This window comes from Canis lupus, chromosome 29 (assembly GCF_011100685.1).
Source record: "Canis lupus familiaris isolate Mischka breed German Shepherd chromosome 29, alternate assembly UU_Cfam_GSD_1.0, whole genome shotgun sequence".
In the NCBI taxonomy this organism is placed as follows: Eukaryota; Metazoa; Chordata; class Mammalia; order Carnivora; family Canidae; genus Canis; species Canis lupus.
In genome coordinates this window covers 28,807,996-28,826,288 of record NC_049250.1, presented here as the reverse complement: position 1 = coordinate 28,826,288, position 18,293 = coordinate 28,807,996, and the positions used below count along the sequence as shown (strand labels likewise).

Here is an 18,293-nt window from a genome sequence, read left to right as displayed (position 1 = left end):
TTGCATGCATTATTTTAGTTTATAGCATAAGATTAATATCCATCATTTTTTAGCACTTTTGAACTCTCTTAAAAAAGAAATAGCCCCTGAAAATAATACTGTTGCCTTGTGAAGGTCGTTTCTGCATTAAGAAGAGAAGACCACAGTCTCTTAAAATACCCATGTTAAATCTGAACTAAAAATCATACTAAAATATTAAATTATACTTAATATGTGATGAAGTATATGTAAGGCACATTTTCAAACAAAAATTTTAGGTTAATGTGCTTATGGATCATACACTTAAATTTAGATTGAATTTATTATTTAATATGATTTATAGCGTTATGTGGTTTTCTAGTTTATGATAATAAAATTTTGAATACCTAATTATTCTCAAGGCATTTACAGACATAGAAGATCCTGCCAAGTGTCCCTGTTAGGCTTGTTGAGTAAATCATTAGGAAGTTAGTCATCTGATAATTACTTAATTCCTTTTGAGCCAGTCATTGTCCATAATAAGAAATTAGTTTCTAACTACAGTATTTCTGTGCTGTGTTTTGATTAGAGGCATATAAAACATGAAAGTCTAGTTAGGTCTGCCTTGAAAGTTAAATCAAATAATAACCACTTGACTGGTGGCATCTCTCTCGGGAATGGTTGAACTTTGACTGTTCAATAACATCACTAGGGGACTTTTAAAAGTCCCCACGTGCAGTTTGTACCCCGAACTAGTCAAACCAATCTCTGGAGACATTATTTTAGAACTTCCCAATTGCTTCTAATATGCAGCAAAAGTTAAGAACTCCTATCCTTAAGGAAGTGTGAGAGATGCCTCTTGTCATGATCTTCATACAGCAGAACTCTCCTGTCCTTCAAAATTGGGTGACTTGAGTAGCTATGGGTCATTCAAAGAGTGACCAGTAGTCCTCCCTTGTCCAGAGGGGACACATTCCAAACCCCCCATGGATGTCTGAAACCATAGATAGTACCGTATGCTGTATATACTGTGTTTTTCCTATACATACATACCTATGATAAACCTTAATTTATCAGTGAGGCACAGTAAGAGGTTAACAATGATAACTAATAATAATAGAATGAGTATAACAGCATATTATAATAAAGCTCATATGAATGTGGTCTCTGTCTGGATATCTTCTTTTACTGTATTTGCCCTTCCGGTGATGGTGTGAAGTGATTGAATGCCTATGTGATGACATGGAGTGAAGGGAGTGACAGAGGCATCATGATGTAGCGTTAGGCTACTACTGGCTTTGTGATAGCACATCAGGGGTCATCTGCGTCAGGACCACAGAAGCTGTGGATAACTGAAACCATGAAAGCCAAACTGTGGATAAGGGGGAACTACTGTATACTCCGAAAGAGAAAGAAGCTTGCCAGTATTAAAGAACAAAAGCATGTCCCTTGCCCCCTAAATCTCCACCTCACAAATACCAGGAGCATCTGCCCTGATTTTGAAATTGCATCCCTCAGTGCTAGTGTTTGCTTTGGCTTTTGTTTTGTGTGGCATTTTAGTTCACATACAAGATCAGTGAGAGCCAGCATTTAGTGAGTACATCCGATAAGTTTCAGGCCCCTGCTAAACATCATTCTGTCTCACAGCCAGGGGAGAAAGAAGTAGAAAGAAGTTACTCCAAAATAAAAATAAAAAGTCAAAAATAAAATATGTCTTGTTTTATCAGAGAAATCTTATCTCAGTGTAATTGGATATTTCATCATTTATTCATCCATTCAGTGAACATTTACTGAATATATGTGCTGTTCCAAAAATAAGTTTTCAAAGTACTTTAAAACTTTTAAAACACAAAAGATCTATATGTGTTATCTTTTGCTTCACAACAAGCTTAGTGGCTTAATATGACCATTTATTAGTTCTGCAGTTGGCAATCTAGACTGGATTTAGTTGGGCAGTTTCTCCGGTCTCAACCAGGATCCCACATACAACAGTGCTCAGCTATCGTTGACCTTTGCTCATCTTAGCTGGGCTCTCACATGTCTGCAGTGTGGGCTGGGACAGCCTGGCTGATCAAACCTTGGTCCCTGTGACCTCTCATCCTTCAGCAGGGCTAACCTTGTCTTCTTTACATGAGGGAGTTAGGGGTACCTAGAGAATGAATGCAGTTATATAAGACACCTTAGGCCTGACCTCAGAACTGTCACACTGTCATGTCTGCCATACTTCTTGGCCAGAGCAAGTCACAAGTCCAGTCTAGATTCAAGGGCCAGGGAAATGGTCTTTACCTCTTGATGGATGATACCAAAAATTCCTATTATAAATGATGAGGATAAAAGAAAGAGTGAGGGTAATTGTAGTTATATTTTGCAAACAGCCATAGGTGGAAATTCTGAGTCTATCTTGGGACATTAAGAGAGGTTTCTGAGAGAGGGTTTGATCAGGTTCAAACCTGGAAAACAGCACATTCAGATTAAAGCAGTAGCGTGAGGAAAACTGTCAAGTTGCAACTTCCTTAATGAAAAACAAAATAGAGATTGTAAAATTTCCCAAATGTAGGAAATATGTCTAGCCCTGACACAGAGCATGTAGAAATCACTCAACATGTCCTTTTTCATTTACGTTTACATCATTTACATTAAAAAAAAAAGTCACTACGGTAGTGGGATAGGCCCATAAGACAGATATAATAACCTGATAGCTTTTCAACTTAACCATCTGAGTGACCTTAGACAAGTTACTATCTTCCATAGCTCTCTTTAGTACAGTGAAGAAAGTAATGCTTTTTGTATCAGTTAGTTTTTGCTGAGTAACAAATCACCCCACAGCTTACTGGCTTAAAACAATAGCCATTTATTTGGCTTCCTGATTCCATAGGTTTATAGTTTGAGCTGACACAGTATGGCAGCCCTTCTGCTTTCAGTTAGGCTCACATATGTGTCTGTAGTCAGCTAGATGTCTGCACCTAGCTGGGCTGGAGTGCAGTTACGATGTCTGTTCACATGCCTCTCATCCAGCAGGCTTGTTTGGGCTTATTCACACAGAGGATCCCCAAGTTTCCAAGAGTGAGAGCAGAAGCATAAAACCTTGTGGTCTAGGTTCACAATTTGATACACTGTTGCTTCCACTGCATTTCATTAGACAAAGTGAGTCACAAAAGGCAAGAATTAAGAGTAGAGACATAAGGCAATATTTTTTACTGGTAGGACCTATGAAGTCATAATGCAAGCAGTGAAGGTACAGGGAAGAGAAGAATTCTAACCATTTATACAATCTTCTACATCCACTTATGGTTCACAACCATCCTATGAGGAATATGTTAAATGTAACTTGATTTTTCTAGGTGAGGCTCCAAGGTAAAAAGCATCTGGCAAATGGTAGATGTTCAATAAGTAGAAGCTATTAATTTTTCTTACATATATCAGAAATCAGATTTTCAGCCAGATTCTTTTAATTGCCTATTTTAAAGAGTATCAGATGAGCCTCCAAACGGTATTCACAAAGGTTAAAGAAATGTTATGCTTGCTTTCTCTGTTGCAGAAAGATAATATAAGTAGAGAAAAGCTCATTGCCTGTGAGTGCGTGTGTATCTTGGCATAAAATTCAGGTGTCATCACCTGATGAGGCTGACAAAGTCTAGCAGTGGAGCCAGGCATCTTCACAGCTGCCCAGGAGAAAGACGACCTACTTATTGCGAAAGGTCAATTCAAGACAAAAATTAGTAAACTATAATATTTCAATTCTAAAAATATTAAAGTCCCTTTTAATGGGTTAGAACCCATTTTAAGCCTATGCAGAGAATGAAAACTTTAATAAATCTTTATTGATTTTTTTCACTGTTGTATTATAAATATTTTCACAAAACCAGCTAAGCCTCATATAGTTCCAGACTGATCCATAAACTGCTCTTGGATCCTATAAATGGGATTCAATGGAGCTTTATTTATCCCACAGAATCTCACTCATCAGTGAGGTGAATGGGTAAAAAAAAAAAAAAAAAGGCTATCTTCTTTAAAATAGATAGAACATCAACGGTTATTCAAGAATGTATAGTATAGAAAAATGACACATGTTCACTAAGGATGGTGTCTGGGTTTTTTTGTTTGCTTTTGGTCTTTCTTTCTTTCTTTCTTTCTTTCTTTTTTAACAACTGTGGTACTTTTAAGCTCTTTAAGGGATCTTAGATGATCATTGGGCTCTACATCCCCAATCCAGCCTGCATTCCCAGCCTCCCCAGCCTTCCATCTCCAGAAGCCCCAAGGACCTAATTGGGCCATGTCCACCTACAACACTGGCTTCCAAGTACTGAGCTTCCATCATACCATGGTTCCTTTTACAATTTTAGAAAGTTCTCAAGGTGGAGTGATTAAGACCTGTGGCTCTCATCCTCATCTCTCTTACTTTCTTCCTCTCTGAGTTACAGGGGTAGGGGATAGCTACTGAAACTCTCTAAGTCTCTATTCCTTATTTCACCAGTAATGATTGTACAAAGACACTTTGGTTTACATGGTAGTTCCATCATATTTATAGTCATTAGGTTATTAACCACACAGATATTGAATCCCAGAAATTTGGTCATCATAAAGAAGAAGAGAACATAAGCTAAAATGTTCAAGACAGCCCAACACAAACAGGTTTGCTGATGGCCTTGTTTCTGCTTTTAAAGCCCGCCCATCACAGCCATAATCACCACCCTATCTCACTCTAAAACATGGGAGTACAGGCCACTCTTTCCATAAAGACTTCTGTGCCTTTGCCATATGAGTAAACAATTCAATTGAACACTTGGTGTTTGTTTTTAAAGTAATGTTTTACAGGCTATGTAATAAAGTACTTTTTACCTGGTATCGAGCATATGGTTAATAAGTATTCATGGATGTGATATGTCTGTCTGTGCATGCCTGGAAATGATTTCTGCTTTATGAAATTCATATTGGCAAGGACAGTGGTTTTTGTTGATACTAATAGACCATCTGGGGCTTTCTATTCTAAATTTGATGGCTCTGTTTGTACATAATATCTTTAAGGGGAATTCCATATTTTTTGACATTTGTTTGCCAAACTAGAAGTTGTACACAGGTTTCTGAACCCAGATAAGAGAATTTTACCGCTGCAAGCTCTTCAGATCTCTTGAATTACTGTAATGATTTTTTATAAGTAAAAATTAAATGGCAACATGCGGTTCTCAATCCCGAAGATCCCTGGATATGGTAAGGTTTTTAGTATTGTTAGTATAAAGAATTTACAGTATATTAAACATTTTGCATTAAGCACATGCCTTGAATGCTGTTGGAAACCTTTGTCACATGAAAGCCATCAACAGCTTTAGTAAGTAGAACTGATATTAATCTTCAGATTTTAGATGATTAGTAAAACATAAATACTAGTTTGATCTCATACCACTTTAGTATTCATTCAGGTTCTCACAGGCTGACACTGAGCAATGGACCACCCTTCTTCTGCCTTTTAAGACCCTAGAACTTTATCCCTTTTAGAGGATGCCATACCTTAGAAGAATGGTAACCAACACCCAACATAGAGGGAGAGTTGCAGTTTGCTGCAGTCCCCACCTTACTCTGTTATTCCCCAACCATCAAGTTGAATGTTAATCACCGCTTCTTCTTATTTTTGTACTGTGGTTTTCTTAGAGTTAAAAAGAAGGCAAAAGAGAAAATGAACAGGTTGTGCCTTTAAAGAAAAATGAGAAACATCATGTTTCTTTGAGAAAGAGAAACTATTTCCTTGTGGTTAATGTCCACCTGGCCTGCCTCTGAGTTTGCAACACGTACCAGGCCCCTGTGGTACTGGAGTTGGTGGCTGGTGGCAGCTGTGTGCTCTTTGCTTTCCTGGCTTGTTGATGAGAACTTCACTTTGTATGAAACCACATTTTTTTTAATACCATGTATAACGAGGAAAGAATATAGGATCTACAGTGCAAGGCGGGGACAACTCTGCGGTTTCCTAGTTCGATTGGGTCTTGGCCAGCCTCTTAATCTCTCTGGTCTGTTGTTTCCTCATCTTAAAACAACAATAGTGATTAAAAAAAAATTTAAAAGGAACTCTGCCTTAAATTTCTCACAAAATTGTTGAGCTACTTATAAAGTAAAATCTGTGAAAATGTTTGATAAACTCTGAAGTACTACACAAAAATAATATGATAACAATTAGCTTCTCTGAACCTGAGGGGTGAGGGAGGATGAAGGTCTTTGTCGATGAGTAAAGGACTCAGGTTGAGAGCCTCCACCTGGAGCGTGGGGTGATTTACCAGTGGAGCAGGATTTAACCTGTGTTTGTCAGACACCTGAACCCATGTCCATTCCCTGTGTTATTAATAATGTTGCAATTCTTGTTTTGTTCTTGCAGCCTTTCATAAACAGGGCTAAGTCAGAGTGACATCATATGCCTTTGGGTGCATAAGATGCCAGGAGCAAAATATGAAAATAATGAATAGGGCCTACGACTGAACCTCAGAGCAGAAGACTCCCAGTATTACACGACCAGGGAGAGGAACGGGGCTCTGGGAGTGTCTTCTCAATGTGCGGTGTCATTTTCATTTCCATACATATGAGAATTTGGCAATTTAGTTGACACATTGATGACGATCATTAGGGATTGTTATACAAGGAGCACATATAAAATGTCTTCTTCCTTTTTTACGCAGACAGATACATACATAAACTTAGTTACAAACCTCACAGTCTCGTGAGTGTGAGCTAACTGACCTGGGTAGACAAAATCCTTGATTGTTATTTGATCATTGCAGTGATAGAAGTAAAATAAAAAATGAATAAAAGCCTTGTGGTTACATCTAGGCATAATCAGGTCAGATTCATATTTTTGGCAAGAAGACTTCATAGTTAGTGCCTTGTCTTGCACCACCAAACCCAGTGCCTGATGGTGCCTCTTCTCATGACATTAAGATTAACCACTGGGTGCAGGTGTAATCATCCTGACTCACTTACTACAAAGTTTCCCATCTGCACCAACCCTGTAGTTTGAACAGCCTTTGTATGATCATTGCTGAGAAATAATGGTTAGTTCTGAGTTGGCTTTGTAACTGTTTATGGCCGACTGTATGCATTACATAGGATCCTGTAAGTTTCTATAAAAGTCTGTTTGAAATTGAATTTTATTTTAAATAAATTTGAATTGGTCATCATTTAAAGTAGTATTTTTTGTAAAACATTCATATCATTTCATAATACCAGTCTTTTACAAATACATATTTATATATATATATTAGGTTTGGTTAATGCAAGATCCACCATCTCTTAGAACTTTATAGTGTGATCGAACTTCCTGCCATTGAAGCAGCTGATTCTGATATTGGTAATGATTACAGTTTACCGTTTGAACTTAATGTAGCTCTATTTAGCTAAAAAAGAGGATCAGATATAAACTGTATGTTTAAATATTTTATATGTACATTGAGTTTTTAAAAGATGCAGGTTTTTTAAATGTACTTTTAAATAAAATGCATTTTTGTTAAAATACCAAGAAAAGCAGAAGGAGGAACTAATATTTATCAGGTGCCTTTTCTGGGCCAGGGCACTAAAGCATATTTCACAAGATACAAACATAGCTGATTTTGATAGTGATATCAAATATTCTATTCTGTACTGAATGGAAAATTGAAATACTGAAGATTCTGAATGGAGCTGACATGCAAACATAGCACATATTTGGAAGGCTGGCAGAGTGTGTTATCAATATGGCTTAAAGTGCTAATCTAGACCCAACAGAAGCGCCTCAAAATAGAGGTAGTGTCCAACTGTCGATTCCATATGTCAGTAGGATTTGTCCTGAAGATATTACAGCTGACTTCTTGGCCAGATCTATTAGTATCATGTGGTAATAATGGAAGGGTAAGATTACTGACAAAAGATCCCAGGCTGTAATAAATCCACCAACACGAAGTGGATGCTTTTTCCAGTGTAATTCCTGCCCAAGCCAGACATGTGTGGGAATTGCCAATAATAAGAGACCCAAAATTTTTCCTTGGTACACTGAGGATCCTGTGCCAAATAAGCATGGTGTTAACCCTCCCCCCTCAGGCACACAATAAAGTGGTCTAAAGAAACCTCAACAGAAGATTGGAAGTGCAGTTTCAGACATTAGCATCTAGCTGCTTTCTGCTGGGAATTCAAAGAAACAGCCAAGATTGCAAGATGTGCAAACAGAGAGGCTCTCTGGCAGAAGCTTAGAGCCAACAAGGCACAGGGTGCAAATCGCCTTTCTGCAAAAGTGGCTGGCTCTGTGGGTCTAATTAAAATCCCAGCACGTGCATAATATGTGAGGAACTATAGGTGAAAATTGCAACTGTACACACTCATTTATTATCTATTGTCAGTAGTTTCCACCTTACAGAATACAGAACTATATTCAGAACATTGTTGCTCAGACTGCATGCATAGGCAGTCATTCACTCTGTCAGTGTTTACTGAGCACCCACAGCCCTCATAGGTGCTGAAGTTAGAGATACGAGGACAGAGAATGCTGGTGCTCATGGAGCTTATATTCGAAAAGGAAGCCTGCAACCAGAAACACAAAGACCAATATATATATAAGATGCTTTCAGATACAGATAATGGGAAAGGAAGAGAGGATAATGGGATAAAGGCTGAAGTGGGGATGGGCAGGAGGGCTTTAGAAGTCTTCTCTGAGAACATGGTGCTTGAACAGGATAGAAAAAATGAAGAGAAAGCAGTTCTGTTATGACGTGAAGGATAATCATTCCAGTAGATGAATACCTAGTATAAAAGATCCAGAGTGACGTTCAGGAGCTATACAAAAAAAAAAAAGCCATGATAGTGTTGCAATAACTGTCAAACTGAGGTGAACAAAATATATTGTGTCCACTTAAGCAATGAAGATCAAGAAAAAAAGCTAAAATATAACCAAAAGTATTGTCGTAAAATGTGTTCATTCCCAGTACACTCTCTACCTTGTAGGAATTATGGATCATTTTGCAAGCGGAGGATAATGAATGTGTTTTAGCTCAATTTTGACGTGCATCTGAAAACGAGTGCTATGTGAGAACCAGTAACCGACCAGATTTTTTTGTATTTTGTGTTGAAATTTATATTTGAATATACTTTAAAATAATTCTGTTTTAATTTATCTAACCAATTATGTTTAGCCATACAACTTTTCAATTACTTTTTTTGAGGAACGCAAAGAAAAATTTGTGGACGATACAGCAGACAGAGAACGTGGCTCAGTGCCCCTGTCTTCTGGATCTGAGTCTTTATGTTGTGAGCTCAGATACCACCTTCTGGAATAGACTCTATATATGCTCTCTATTGGCTCAAGCACTGAGGATTTATGTTTGCAAAAAACATGATTTATGTGGTTAACAGTGTGAACTTATGTGGGAAGAGGAACGATGAGCTGTATCTGTTTTACATGGTCACATCCTGATGATGCCATGTTTCAATACCATAAGAAATAAGATAAAGTAGCATTCAGCAGTTAAAAATTTAGGAACATGAATGGTCTAGCTAAGTGATTCTCGTCCCTAACTATATATTCAGATGCTCTGTGGACATATTTACAAATGTCAGTGTCTGGACCCTATCCCTACTCAATTAAGCCAATTTCTGGGGTTAGGCTTGGGCATTTCATATATTGTAAAAAAAAGTTTCCCAAGTGATTCTGCATAGCCAAGACTGAAAACCTTAGTCTTATTCAGAGGAATTTAATAATTCTGTGTAGCCTTTAGGATAAAGTTGGTTTGATTTTAATTATCTTAGTCTTTGTATCTCGTATATCATCTGGATACTTCTTAAATTATTTCCTTAAAGATTAGAACTTCTGATCCAAAAGATTAACTTAGTAGGGAAAGTCCCCCTTCCTTCCTTCCTTCCTTCCTTCCTTCCTTCCTTCCTTCCTTCCTTCCTTCCTTCCTTCCTTCCTTCCTTTTTCCTTCTTTTATCTTTTGCTTTTTAATAAATGTCTCTTCCTCTAAAACCTAGTCTTCACATTGAAAACTTTTAAAATTTATAAACAGTACATGACAGTTAAATTGAAAACTTCATGTATGCAACATCTAGAAATTAAGATTTGCTTCTAAGAAATATTGGCATTGCTATAATAAAGACATTTATATAAGGCTCTTCAAAATGTATGAAATAAAAACTTGCAGTTGGGGTTGGTATAGAGAGAGAAAAGAAAGAGCTAGACTAAGATAATTGCCGTAATTGAGGATAATTACATCTTTGAGCTTCCAGCCAGCTATATGAGAGGGGGAAGAGAAAAGGAAATATGATTTTCATACATACAGGTTGAGTTGTTATTTAAAAAAAAGGCAAACTGATCTATCAGGATAAAAAACCTTTTTCCAGACACTAAAATCTCTGAGTTTATCACACACACAAAGCTTTATATACTACACAATAGAACAATGTCATTAATAGTTTTACTGAAAAATGCAGATAAATCATGACAGTTTCTTACACTATTATTTTATACTAGCCACCTAATTGAGACATTAGTCCCTGGGTTCAGCTGCTACCTAAGTGTAGCCCTAGCTCACGACAATAGGACCACATCAGCTACAATATGGAGGGTATTAATATTCCAGTTAGCCGGGGTAGGATTTGGTCCTTTAGTCCATTTGAAAGCCTATCCAAGTAATAGGCTAGGGGGCAAAGCATCAGGTCACAACTCTATTAGGAAATATGAAAGACTGGAATTTGAGTATTATGACACAGTCTTGGAGAGAGTATTAATAGTTTGGGGACTATACTGACATCATATAGCTTGTTGTCTTAGTTGGATCCTGGATCCTTTGATGCCAGAGTCAAAGACTTAGGTTAGATTAGTAAACGTTACAGAATGTCTGAGATTATTCTTAATCAAGTTCTCAGGAAGGAGAAACAGTACACAGGTGACTGCTACTAGACCAGTTGTCCCTAAAATTTGCTTGTTCCTGATATAATACTCCAATGAAATAAAATGAAGGTTTCAAGGACTTTGAAGAAATGTAATGTGAAAAAGATTGAATCCTTTTCTTAAATTTCAGGTCTAGCAATGTATTGTTTTACAATTAGTACCGAGAAATCTTATAAATAATTGTTTACAGAAAGAACTGGAATGAAGTCACTTGGTTTAGATTATTTAATCCACTGGATTGAAATGATAAATATTGATTTTTTCCCAATAGCAATAACTAAATGTCCGTCACTATTTTGATTTTTTTAATGAGTTTTCTTTTTTGTCTGAAAACATACCTTCTTGTTCCTTATGTAAGTATATATTTTTTTGATGTCTTCTTATAGTAGAGGCATGAGAAATAATTACGCAATGCCCCTCTCAAGATCAAATCCCACAGTTATATTTCCCACAGTTACACTTCCCACAGTATGCATTTCCGGAGCTGCCAGTACAGCCATGAGGTGCATACCCCGCACCACTAAGGAGGCACCACTCCCATGGTATGGTCTGTGCTCTTAACACAAACAGAGCTACTCAAAGTCTCAGTGGCAGAGAAGAGTGAATTCACATTCTTGACTCCGTGTGCAAAATTTAAGTTCCAATGTTCCATTTTTAAGTTGTAAATAGTTTTACCATATACTCCATAAATATCTGTGTTTCTTAATACAGTTAAAATTGAGTAATTTGGACACTCAGAAGATGTGGCTGGCTCCTTTTTCCTGAGCTCACCACAACACATCCCTAAGATGTGCCTGTCCCAGCCTGTGAAGCTTGCCACTGTACATCACTCCCCTACCTCTCAATTTAATCCCTTTGAAATGTTCCTTCCCCCTAAATGGGTGAAAACATGGCATAGAGAAGTGAAGGGTAGGGGAATGTCAAAGCCGTACCCTGATAATAGCTCTTACTGTGCAATCTGAAGACTTTTCTTGTTCTCTGCTTTCCAGGGAAAATGGAAATTGGGGCAGAGTGACAACACTAACTATTTGACATACGGAGTGCTTTGAAGTCAGCGGGGGAAAAGGCTGTGTCTAAATTGTCAGTGTCATGAACCCATATTCTAGGTCTCTCCCACACATTTCTTAATACTGTGGCATATAATGTGAGTTCCAAATGTGATCCTTCAACTTGGAAGCCACTGTAACACTCAAAATATAAAACTCTTCAAGTTATACTAAGATTTTCCATAAACACAGCCTCAACCCGTAACTTCCATTTTATTCATGATTTACAAACAGACAAAATGGGAAATCTGGAGGGAGAAGACGTGGTTTTCATTAGCTATGAAGATTTTCAAAATTACATTAGCTTCAGTTCATTAGATCTCATAATCACATTAGCTGTGTGACATTGTAAGGAGGGGAGATGCCCTGTGGAGATCCCCCCCATGGATTCCCCCAGAATCCACTACCTCTTACACACTGGGACTCAATACGGGGTTAGATTTTTCTTTTGATAGGATGAACCGATGAAAACAATACAGCCTATAGAAACCATGTTTACAAAAACCTGTCCTCTCATCCTTCCCTGATTCTTCCCACAGTGATTCCCCTGGCCAAATACCACGTCAGTTCTGAGGACTTTGAACTTTTGAAAGCGTGATGAGTAATGCCCACCTCACTGGGATTCCCACTGGGTTCGTAACAAATTCGGAGCTGAAGATTTCCAGTGAACTACTCACTTAAGAATCAGTTAAGGTGCATGTTAAAAATACATATTCTTGGGCCCCCACTCCAGCTCTATTATATCAGAGTATCTGAGGGTCAGGTTTAGGCATCAGCACCCCAACAAGTGCCTCGGAGGGTTGTGAAGCAGGGCTTGAGGGAGTTCTGGAGGACATGCTGGTGCTTTCCCACGGCCTGAGTAGGAAAGCCTACACAGCTGATGAGGCCGAGGATGGAGGGGCCTGGAGGCCATTGAACTGAGGCTCTTGAATACCTCAGGACTGGTTATACAGCAGGGCAACAGTCTTAATACCCTTCCCTTAAAACTGAGAAAACATTCTCTTGCTCAGAAGTCTGCTACTGTTCTGTCCTGCCAGGTCTTTCCTCAGAACCCTATATTTCGCTCCATTTGCCTTTTATATCTAGTCCAGGGTCTTTTGCCTAGCCTAGGAGCAGCTCTGCGGTGGACGTGGACCTCTCCCGAAGGCCATGATTGGTTCTGGGTGTGGAGTTCCCTGTCTGGTCATGTCAGGCCACGTTGTGTAAGAGTGGAGTCTCCCAAGATATCACCCCTCCATTACACCCACTTCCCTACCCCCATCACTGTGGTTTTGCCTTCCCTAAATTGGGCAGAGGAAGAGAGGAAAATAAATGTGCTGAAGTATGGAGACAGGTACATACATATGTTGTTCTAAAATTCACAAGGTAACCATGGATTAAGGCCAGCCATAGGGAAAGTGGGCAAGCAGAGGGGAAAAAAACAAAACAGGAAAGGCCCCCACGTCTCTTCCCTGCGTGTACCTCAGACACGCAGTGCCTGCCTTCTGGCCTCACCCCTCTCACCCTTCTCCTTTGCCTCTCTGTTCCTTACCAGGTGACCTGGTCTGTTCCATTTATGCCTTGGTAAGATTTTTTTTTTAAGATTTTATTTATTTATTCGTGAGAGACACAGAAGGAGAGAGAGGCAGAGACACGGGCAGAGGCAGAAGCAGGCTCCACGCAGGGAGTCCGATGTGGGACTCGATCCCAGGGCCTCCAGGATCACGCCCTGGGCTGAAGGCAGCTCTAAACCGCTGAGCCACCCGGGCTGCCCTGCCTTGGTAAGATTTTTAAGTACACGTGCCAACGCTTGCGTGACTATTTGGTGTTTTAAGCTTCTTTTAACCCTAAAGCGAAAGCAGTTTTCTCCCCCTCGGTAGGGGAGGCACCAGAGCTCTGCAGGTACCTTCCCTGGCCCTCGGAACCTCACCTGTTCCCTGAGGCTGGCTGACCCTGACTGTGATTGAGCACATGCGGGGGAAGTGGTCCTTCCCACCCCGCCAACACGCAGAGGCCGGCTCTGCAGTCCACCAGACACATTGAGGACAGTTCTCAGCTTGAAACAGCATCAGTCCAAGGGCACTGCAGCTGCGACAGTGCCACAGCGCCTCTGCCATCAAGCCGGACGGAATCAGGCTACAATTATTGTGACTAATGCAATATGGTAGGAGTGAAGGGGCCTGTGGCTTTTTGTTTCCCTCTGATTTCACGTGCTTGGAATTCAACAATGGGCTTAAAAAAAAAAAATCTTTGATCAAACTATAGCTCTGTATTAGGAACTTAATTCGAAACATTTTTTTCTACTTGCATATTGAATTTTGCAATATAATTGCCTCAGACCCGTGTAATCTCATATTCAAGATGAAACAGTGCTTGGTACGTAGCAGGTATTTCACAATTTTTTTTTAAATGAATTACGGAGTGTCACAGAATAAAATACACTTTGTGCCTTTGTGTTAAAGAGTGAGAAATATCAGAGATAATAGTTAAGAAACTGATGAAACCAACCCAAAGAGCTGACCGTAGTTAACAATAGAGACAGAGGACTTCTCCAGAATGTTCTATTGCATTTGGAACCTCTTCAAGCTTATCAAGTACTGAGGTTGGAAATTAGATCCCTTTCAGACTTGTTTTCTCTGTAAAATCTTCCTAAATTTGGGCATGTACCTTTAAAAGACCTCAGAAGTTTCCAGTAGCAACATTTTTCTCTCTCCATCACCTGTGTATGCCCATCTACATATTTTTAGTTTTGTCTTTGTGTTTTATTTAAAAGCTGTTATAAACATGAATTATAAATGTGTAAATATGCCAGCTAGGTGCTGATGAAAAAAACAGACTCAAAATTTAGCTCTGCTGCCAATGTCCAGTGGTGGGCTTGCCAGAAGAGCAGTTGATGTTTTGCAGGGGCTGTCGGGATTGATTCCTGGCACTGGACACTGACTGAAAAGGCTGCTTGTGATTTTTCCTCCTGATGTTCCTATAACTGCTGCAGCCTTGTCAGGTTTACCTGGGAATGACTAAGACTATGCTTTCTGGGGAGTTGAAACTATTGATCACATTGAGAATTTCATGTTCTTGCTGGGTCGATATTTCCCTTTGGGTGGAAAGCCCTGAAGTTTTATTTTAGACCTGAGGAATTTCTGGCTACTTTCATAAAATGGTAGAGCTGGAAAGAAACCTTATAAATAACCTCATTTTTTCAGGAGAAATAGAGGCATGGGAGGTTTTGGTTTGGTTGGACATATTGTGGAAAAGAACAGACAATGACATGTCTACTCACTGGCATTTTATGGGACTCTGGATTAGTCAGGAACTGCCTTTTACTGGAGTACTCGTATGGTAACCAAGAAAGTCCTAAGACACAGGAGCTCTGACTTCATCTTCACATGACTTTGAATGAGATGAAGACCAACCTTCACTAAGGATCTGGCTGGATGACCCTGCAAGCCTAGTTGGAATGAAGATGATCATGTACCCGAGTACTACTCCAAATGTAGTCTTCAGGCCAGCAGCCTAGACCTCACCTGGGAACCAGTTAGAAACACAGAATTCAGAATCTGTACCTTAACAAGATCCCTAGGTGATCTATAGGTATATAAAAGTCTGTTCTAGAATAGTCTTCTCAAATTTCAGCCTGCATCACAGTCACCTAGGGGGCTTATTAAAAGATTATGGGGAACACCTGGGTGGCTCGGTTGGTTGAGCTTCCGACTCTTGATTTTGGCTCAGATCATGATCTCAGGGTCTTGAGATCAAACCCTGCAGAGTCAGCTTCTCTTTCTCCCTCACCCACTTGCGTTTTCTCTCTCTCTCTCTCTCTCTAATAAATAAATAAAATCTTTAAAAAGAGATTTATGGGCCCCACCCCAAACTTTCTGATTCATAAGCCTCAGGGAAGCCCAGAAGTCTATATTTTTAACAAGCCCCCAGAAGACACCGAGCGAGGTTACTGGTCAGTCCCACCCTTTGAGAAGCTCTGTTCTACTAGAACCGTTGTCCTGCCACTTCTCTGCAAGGAGCTTGGGAGTTTTTGAGGGCCCTTGAGTACTCCGCTCCTGGCAGAAAGCCTTGAGGATGAGCCCTGAAAACCTGTGCTTTCAAATACAAGTTACGACATATTCTAACGTAACTAGTCCCAGCCCTCCTGAGTAGTTCCCAGTAACAGAAGCAAGTAACTTGCAGGGGTATGTTGTTTTGTTTTTTTCTTTTTTCTTTCTTTTTTTTTTTTTTTTTTTTAAGATTCTGATTGTGTTTTTTAGGAGTCAATAAAAACCATTTTCTCTGATTCTGTAATAGAAAGAATTCATAGTGTTCTAAAAATATAGTCAAGATGAGAAGGAAGATGGCCGTGGTGCACCAGGCACTAGGTGGCACGTTGAGCCACGTTCTCGCCGCACCCAGGGAACACATTAACTCCAGAGTCAGCCGCCCTTCCCGGAGGATGCAGAAATGCATCAGACTGGCATGCAGTAGAGACAGCTGACTGCTTAATCTAACTCTGCTCTAGCTCATGATGAAACCACTGCTGTAAAATGGGATTCCTCTGGCACGTGACTTACATTGCCATCTACTCTTAAATTGCACCTCTTCTTCCATCTTGAGGGTTCCCCTTTCCCAGAGGAAGCACCCTTTGATGTGCAGTCTCCATGGGAGAGCATGGTTAGGGTGAGAGCTTGGTACAAGCTAATTGGTACGTGATGGACCCTGCAGCATTTGTAATTAGGGGTCCACCCACAGTCCAACCAGCTCTTAAGATACATCTCATCATTTAAAAATCACCAGCCATGAATGGAGGATTTGAGAGGCATTTAGATCGAGCAGGAAATTTCGGAACCTTTCAGCAAAGAAACTTAGGTTGTTTTTGGTTACATCTTTTAGGAAAAGGAACCTGGCTGAAACCTGTGCCTAAGAAGTCAAATAAAAGCAATGCAAATAATGCTTAACTGCGGGGGACTGTGAAGTCTTGGTCTTGGTAAACTGACCTTTGTGCAAACACCAAATCCTCACAGGATTCCAGCAAAGCCATTGGGGCAAGGGCCAGATAGTCTTCTAGATTCCTTGGAAGGAGGACACGTGATGAATGCACAGCTGGGAATGAGCAGTGAGCAAACCAGAAGAGAGTGAGCATTCTTCCCTCTAGTCATGATAGAGGGAAGTTAAAATGGCCAAGAAGAAGAATGGGGCTCCTATGTCCCAGACAGGCGGACACCTGGGCATTGTGAACAGCATGGGGCGGGCCACCGCCCACTCCCTGAGAACACATTGTGGGGCACAACGCTGTAGTAGAAAGAGCCAGGGACACTGAGTCAGGAAACCTATGGCTGTGTACCCTAGACATGGCACTTACCTACGAACTTCGGTGTCCTCAACCATAAATAGATACAGTGGCATCTACGCCAGAGCACCAAGAAGGATGAAAAAATTGTAATGTGCAGAAAAGTGGCTGGCACATAGCATGTACTCACTTAGGCTTTTTCAGTGTCTTTGATATCAAGCCTTTGAGTCAAAACTGATATGTGGTAGGTCTCTACATGGGTAGAGTCTAGGTGATCATAGACGGGACGAAGGCAGTGCAGGGGAAATCTATCTGTCAGGTAGTCTGACAAGCAGACTTAGAACTCCTCATGTCCTACAATGTGGGATCCCTGGGTGGCTCAGCGGTTTAGCACCTGCCTTTGGCCCAGGGCACGATCCTGGAGTCCTGGGAGCAAGTCCCATGTCGGGCTCCTGGCATGGAGCCTGCTTCTCCCTCCTCCTGTATCTCTGCCCCCCTCTCTCTCTCTATCTCTATCATAAATAAATAAATAAATATTTAAAAAAAAAAAAAAAAAAAACAGAACAAAACTCCTCACATCCCCGTGCAATTTCAACACCATTGGAGAAGACTGAGAGAGCAGTTTCTTCTAATCCTTACTGTCTCTGAAGGCCTGGTCAATACTTACCTCCTCTTGGATGCTTTTTCTCCTCTGATCTATTAGTTCACTCAACTGTTCATTCATTCAGGTTATTTATTAAGTGCCTAGTGTGTGCCGCACACTAGAGTTGCAGCTGTGAACCAGATAGGTCTGTTCACAGCTCTCCCTTCTGGAACTTAGACCAGCAGACGAGACAGCAGAGAGCTTCATCATTTCAATTTTGAATAGTGCCATGAAGGGAAAAGCTTTACAAGCTTTTACAAAACAGGCCCAAACTAAAGTGTGTGTGTGTGTGTGTGTGTGTGTGTGTGTGTGTGTGTGTGTGTGTAGGGGGAGGGGATTGAAGTGCAGCATCAGGAACGTTGCTCCAAGGAAGTGACATTTAAACTGAGATCTAAAGAGTAGTTAGGCTTTCATCAGATGAAAACCGTGGGAAGGAGAGCCAAGAATAGTGAAGGCTCCTCTTTCCCTTGAGACAGGTAAGCCCCAGCGCCTTTTGAGGGA

General features: G+C 40.1%; 1 protein-coding gene across 4 annotated transcripts in view; it reads left to right on the top strand.

Annotated features, from left to right (window-relative positions):
* Nucleotides 1-18,293, top strand: part of PAG1 (phosphoprotein membrane anchor with glycosphingolipid microdomains 1) — a 138,036-nt gene that overhangs the window by 86,782 nt on the left and 32,961 nt on the right. Inside the window, exon 1 of one of the 4 annotated variants that reach the window (XM_038579604.1) lies at nt 12,442-12,588. The exons of the other annotated variants lie outside the window; for them this stretch is intronic. The gene's annotated coding sequence lies outside the window, so the exon portion shown is untranslated. Of the gene's footprint in view, nt 1-12,441; nt 12,589-18,293 lie in introns of those variants that run through there. 4 annotated transcript variants of the gene reach the window in all.